The sequence below is a fragment of the Mustela lutreola genome, chromosome 7, assembly GCF_030435805.1.
Source record: "Mustela lutreola isolate mMusLut2 chromosome 7, mMusLut2.pri, whole genome shotgun sequence".
NCBI lineage: Eukaryota > Metazoa > Chordata > Mammalia > Carnivora > Mustelidae > Mustela > Mustela lutreola.
Window position 1 is genome coordinate 95,892,982 of NC_081296.1, and position 7,038 is coordinate 95,900,019.

The following is a 7,038-nucleotide window of genomic DNA, read 5'->3' on the forward strand; positions in this document are numbered from 1 at the left end:
CGCTACTCTTCCCTTATTTACATATGATTTCATATTCTTTGGCTTTCAACCTCTAGCACCAGACACAAAGACAGCAGCTATAAAGAGAGTTTAACTTCTGTCACAATTGCATCAAGTCAGATCCCTTCAAAGTTTTGCTCACTTCGTATGTAGGAGGAGTTATGTTTCTTTTATTGAACTCTGACTAATACAAAATTTGGCATTGATAGTGCTTCTGATAAAATCTTAATTATGTATTCTCTGTATTCCTCTTACGCTATCTGAAATTGATCTGATTAGATTTAATGGCATTAATGACTCTTCAGTGATAACACAATGGAAGCTTATGACATGCAGTGGCAAATTACTACCTGTAGATAATTAGTGCAGGTATTTATCTCTGAAAGGTAAAATTCCTGGTGACAAAGGATTTTGCCATAGGAATTGCTAGTAAATATAAGGATTATATTGGCATCTTCAAGTACACTAGAGAATATGTGGTAAGAAGATATAAAGCTCAAGGCCTTAAGTGAGTTCTCAATTTAGAATACCTGGGTGGCTAAGTCCGTTAAGCATCTGACTTTTGTGTTCAGCTCAGGTAATGATCTAATAATGGCTGGTGGGATCAAGCCCTTCATCAGGCTCTGGGCTTAGTGGGGAATCTGCTTAAAGATTCTCTCCCTCTGCCTCTTTCTCCTCTTGTGCTTTCTCTCTCCTTTTCTCAAATAATTAATAAATCTTTTTAAAAAAGTTAGTTCTCAACTCAAGGTCTGCATAGGAAACCTGAGAGCTTCTGTGACTGCTCTAAAATAAACACTTATCTTTTGTAGCCCAGAGGCAGAGATTTCTGAAAACAATATCCAAAATCTAATCCTGTAAGTGGCTGGCGTAAAATGCAAATTTTATTTCTAAACATGTAATATATCTCAGGAAGGGATGAGATCTTGAAAACTGGAATGCAGTCATATGGGTAGATTACAATGAAGCTAGGGATGGACCTTGAACTTTTTATAAATCTTAACTGAAATTACTTTGCCAGCAGTAGCAGACCTTCCATACTGTCCATATGGATATTCTTCACCTGCATGAAGACCTGTAATGGCTTCTCTGATGGTGGTTCTACAAGAGGTTGCTAATCCCCCTCAGTACCTATCCCCATCACATTTTCCTACTTCTATATCTATAACTAGACTGAATTCCAAGCATGCCTTCAACAGTGAGATTCAAATGTGAACCTTGAGAAGATAATGTTATATAACAACAGAATTGCATGACTTTGCCAATTTGTAGTAACAGAAATCTGTGGATGCTCAGGAAATGAGATCAGAGTGTAAAGAATATAAGTTGAATCAGCACACATTTATTGATATGGCATCATAAACAGAGATTCTAGATTCAGTGGGTAGGAGGAGCTGGTAATGACTCTAGTAGTTTGCTTACTTAGTTGACTGAATTACCAACCCAAGAATGACCTACAATAAATTTAAATGTCAGAAGGTGTTTAGAAAGGTATCCAAAGACTTAGAAGGGTTGGAATGATAGAGTCTATCTTTCAAGACTGTCTCTATTTATCCCCTCATCTGTCCTCTGTAATTATAAAGGCTGAGAAGTCCCATGATATGCCATCTGTGAGCTGGAGACCCAGGAAAGTCAATGGTGTAGTTCCAGTCTTAGTCCAAGGGGTTGAGAACTTGGAACACTGATGCCCCAATTTGACAGCAGGAGAAGGCTAATGTCCCATCTTAACCTGTTAAGCAGAGAGAGAATTCTCTCTGACCTTGCTTGTCTTTTTTATTTATGCTTCTAACATATTTGATGAGGCCCACACACTCTGAGGAGAACAATCTACTTTATTCAGTTTACTGATCTGAATGTTAATCTCATCCAAAAATATCCTCATAGACACACCCAGAATGTTTAACCAAATATTTGGGCACCCTGTGTCCCAGCCAAGTTGACACAAAATTAATCATCACATTCATATATTCAATGATTATAATCCAATATCAGTCTCTTGAACTTACTTGCTTTCAAGTTTATTGCTCTTTACAAGCTGGAGAGTTCCTCAAAATTAGGGACTCATTTTAATTCACATTCATCTTCATATTCCCAAAGATGTGAGCAAATTAGATAGAAGCACTTGATTAAATGTACCTGAGGAAAACAGAAGAAGTAGAGTGTATATTAGGTTCCAGAGATAGAACCAGGCATTCTCACTTGCTACCATGTCACTCTTAGACATTAATATTATGAGTAATAGAAAGGAGTAGAGTTACTTATTCAAGAAGAAAATAATTTCTGATATTGGTAAAAACAAACACAACCTCTTAAATATGTTATGAGGTCAAAATGAAAAAGTCAATCATGAACATTATTAGAGATTTGAAAAGCAGTGTGTGAAATTCACAAAATGCTAGTTATGGCAACCCCTTAACTTGCTATTTAGCATAACTAAAAACATGTTTTTATGGGGGAGGGGCAGGTTATATGAGTTGGGTTTTTTTCCCTCCTAATTGTGGCTTTGGGGGAACTTTCTCAGCTACTTATCTATCAACTGACAGTAATAATACTGTTTCTGAGAGTTGGATGAGGATTAAATAAATTGAGAACAGTGATTTTGTTTAGCAAAATTAAAGGTGTGTAAATTGATGGATGAAAAAAATTGCTCTTGAATCTTGCAGGGGCGGGAGGGAAGGATACCTCATAGACCACCAAAGCAGAGTAACACAAGCTAAAACAAAACAGATTTAGAAAGCAGAACAATAAGGTTTTGCAGAAGACAGTCTGTACTACCTAGATATCTTTACTAACAGTAAATATAAAAAGAAGTTTGTATCTCTAGGTTATTAGAAAAATGAATTATGTCATTATACAGAATTTTGAAAAATATGTTAAATACTTCTCAGGATGCTATTTTTATTTTGCCCACATGCCAACACCTCTTTTTCTATTTTTTTTTTCCTGTTCATGGTATATTTCTAATCTTTAGCTTGAAGTGGTTGGCGATTTTCTTATTTATTCAAGCCTCCAGTTAAAGGATCTGGCTTTCAGAATCAGATTGCCTGGTTCTATGTATTTTCTCTTCAGTGGTAGGAGTCATGTCCTAGGAACATACAATACCAAGACCAAGAACAATCAATAGCAACCCAAACCAAGAACTAACTGGAATGAAGATAATCAGAATGCAATCAATAGTTTGCCATTTCTCTTCTGTAGGTTTCTAATTTTCCTTCACCTTGTCACAGTCATATGCCAATCACCATTTTAAGACAGGGGTGGATTGACCAGAATGGATAAAGTTCCCAAACTACCTTCATAATCCAGACATTTAAAAATTAAAAGAGTTAAGACTTCCATTATTTCATCAATGAAAATTTTAGTTCTGCCTCCTATTTTTTTTTTTTTTTGGCCAAATGAAGAATAGGAAGTAATTTTTCATTAAACATTATTGCTTTACATCTGACTCTTGATTTTGGCTCAAGGTGATGAAATTGAGTGAGCCCCAGGTTGGGCTTCATGCTCAGAATTCTGAGTGTTCTGTATCAGCATGGAGCCCACTTAAGATTCTCTCTCCCTCTCCCTCTGCCCCTTCACCCCCATGGGGCTTGCACATGCACACTCTCTCTCTCTCTTTAAAAAAATAAATTTAAAAATTACTGCTTTAGATTTCCAATGAGTAGTGTTTCTTAGCTGCTCAGTTCGACCAACACTGGTGGTTGGTCGAGTGGGACCAGCAGTGGGAGAGTGTCCCAACAATACTGATAGTCTAGATTAATGAAAATTGACACATTTCATAGTCAATATTTTGTTTTATACTATAAGCATTTTTAAATATATTGCACTTTTTGGTGAAAGAAATCAGGACATATGGTAGGTGTTCAGCATAAAATTTCATTTATAACCTCAAACCCTAAAAATTAGGTGTCATTGCCATTTTAAAGAGGCATAAACTAAAGTTCAGAGAAGTCGAATGATGTGTAGAAATTTTAAACCTGGAATCAAATGCATATCTGAAATATATCAAGTGGATAAATTGGTAGCTTTTTATTGTCTTACGATCTTACAGTTAGTGGTATTTATGCCAATTTCTTTTTACAACATTGGCTTGATTTTATAATTACTCAAGTTGAAATGAAATAAGTCATCTATCTATCATCACTATCACTGCTGCATTTTCTGCAGTTTAGTGGGTATCTAAATGCATTCAAACCCATTCAGAGGATTTTCTTTTCTTTCTTTCTAAGCCATTATTACTTAGATGGTCTCTCTTCATTAGGCTGAATAAGAGTGTAGATTTTCAATTGCTTGGAGAGACTCAAAGCTATCTATCCCTGTTACCTTTTTATTATTCCTTCAGAGTCTCATTTTTTACCATCTGGTAAATTTCAAAGACCAGAAATGTTCACTTCAGACATGATTTCAGATTCTGAAATAAAAGTCATACCTGGAAGCTTAATATAAGAGAAGAGAGATGGAATCTGGAAGGATTAGGGAAGTTTCAATGCACTAACTCATTCAATTTCAGGATCAACACTTTGTATTTAAGTTTTGGTTTTCTTCCTTAGCAGAGCATCTAGTTTACAAAAACAGTTTCTATATACACAGTTCTTATTTTCTGGATTAGTTTCTAATACTTTTTCCATCCATTTCTATGAATCAAATCTCCTCTTAGGATTTCTTCCATAGTTCTTTTCTTTATGTCTAGACCTCCTCTTTTTCAGCCTTCTCTGACTTTTTCTTTCATTGTGCCTATCATTTTCTCTTTTCACTGCAGCTGTTAAGCTAAAAAAAATCAGAAAGCTATTGATGTCGCTATCTTTCTCCTGTCACTTTCATCAGAAAAAAATGGAGTTCCAATGTGCAGCATCCAGTTGCTTAGCAACAATATTTTCAGCATCTCTGTCAGCATGAAGAGTGTAAAGCTGTGTCTGCTAATGTGGCTGCATTACAAAAAAGAGCATAGTTGGAGTGGAAATAGGAAAAAATAAGCCCTGAGAAATTCAACAGTCTCAGATATAATGAATGCAGAAAAAGATGAGCATTTTTCAGGGGAAACTTTCTTTTTACCACATGACATATCACTTGCAGAAAAGTTCATTCTCTAAAGCAACACCTCAGGAGTTATGCAATCAGAAATACCTACATGACTGTTCTGCATCAAGTTATACACTGCCAGATTACTTTATTTTTCTGCCCATATATGTGCAATTCCAGGAACAATAACTTTACTAAGAATGTGTTAGGCATGAGGAAGAGTAAAAATTTTTAATTATAGCTTTTCAAAGTTTGTCACCTTTATTTTTTTAATGAACAAGAAATGATGGCTTTACTATGTAAGTGTGCAAATACATTCCTATTGTTTTTGTGACTGTATTTTAACCACACCACATCTTTTCTGCTCTAATGGACATATGCTTTTTTTTTTCATGTTTGACATTTTTATATTTGGCTCATTTTCAAATAAAATATTTTGATTGCTTTATATTTATGTTGTTTATGTGTTTGAAAGCGAAGAGATGCTAGAAAAACTGACAACTGAGATTCATTATCAACATAATTAAGTATAAAGTTGTTCTTTCTGTTAGAAAATGAAAAAATTCTTAAATTTAACTTATACTTTGCTAACTTATTTAAAAATATATTTATCGCATACCATTTTAGAATTCTGTTTTTGTCAGCTTAAAGGACATTAATGTACAAGTTTACAGAAAACTAATTATAAATTTATTTGAATATTATTTGAATTTAATGCATCTTAATATAATGTGGGATATTCTGTTGTGGCAAGAATTGCAGGAACTGTTATTTTGTGTTCCCATTTTCACTTTGACCTTTATGTGCTTTATAGCCTGGAACATGTTTTTAGTCTGAGACTAAGGTTCTCCATCTTTAAATGAGAATAAGATTTCATAATTTCAGTTCTACTAGAAAAATTAAAGTGAGATAATGAATGCAAAACACTAAGCATGTCTGATGTGCTAAAGTATTCAGTAATTTAAGGCTATTGTTGTTTAGAAATTTTCATAAAATAGATTGCCTAACCAGATGGATTTTTTCCAGATACTCTCTCTTTTTTACATAGATGCATTTTTTAGCCACTAAGTTGTGCCGGGAGTTGTAGCATTCTTGACATACATACAGGATCCAAAGAAGCAGATGAGATATGAATAATTAAAAATCTTAATAATAACCAGGAATATTGAGTGGGTAGACATTAATATTTATTAATATTTTGAATGAAAATATAAATATTAGACTGTGAACTATTTTATTTCTTTATTTCCATAATTATGGCTTTTATTTTCCTTTATAGAAGGAAGTCTTCCACTTAAAAAGTAAAAATTACTCCATAGCGTTCTTTCTATTTCTAACGGCAAAAAAATTCTCTCCAAAGATCACAAATGAGAATATGGAAATATTATAAATGGTGTAAGTTTATAAGAATGTAAAGAAGGGGTATAAAACCAGCAGCAAACTGCCATTTAAGAGAGTTCATATAGGCCAATGTCAAAGAGGTTGCTTCCTGTGTTCTTCTGTAGGATTTTGATGATTTCCTGTCTCACATTTAGGTTTTTCCTCCATTTTGAATTTATTTTTGGGTATGGTATAAGAAAGTGGTCCAGTTTCATTCTTTTGTATGTCTCTGTCCAGTTTTGCAACTTCTTAAAGGTTTACCCCTTTTATAGTTAATATATGGATTGGTTAATATTTATTATTAAAACACGCATTTTCTATGCACAAGGCTATTTTTATGACTGATGTGCTAGAGCACAATAGCATATACAAGAATAATTCTAAGTAGTAAAGACAATAATGTGGTTCATATTTTAATTTTGTAATTATTTTTATATATTTTTAAACTTTTGGCCTCAGAAAAATTATCTGATAATATGAGAAGAAAATAGGGCCTTCAACATATGTGAATGTGCAGTGCCAAAATTATGCACATGGCAAGTAAAAAATAACAAGTAATTCCCTCATTTGTTTGGAAATATGCAATTATTTGGTATTGTAAATATAGCAAATATTTTCTTCCCAATAACAGCCTGCTAAAATAAT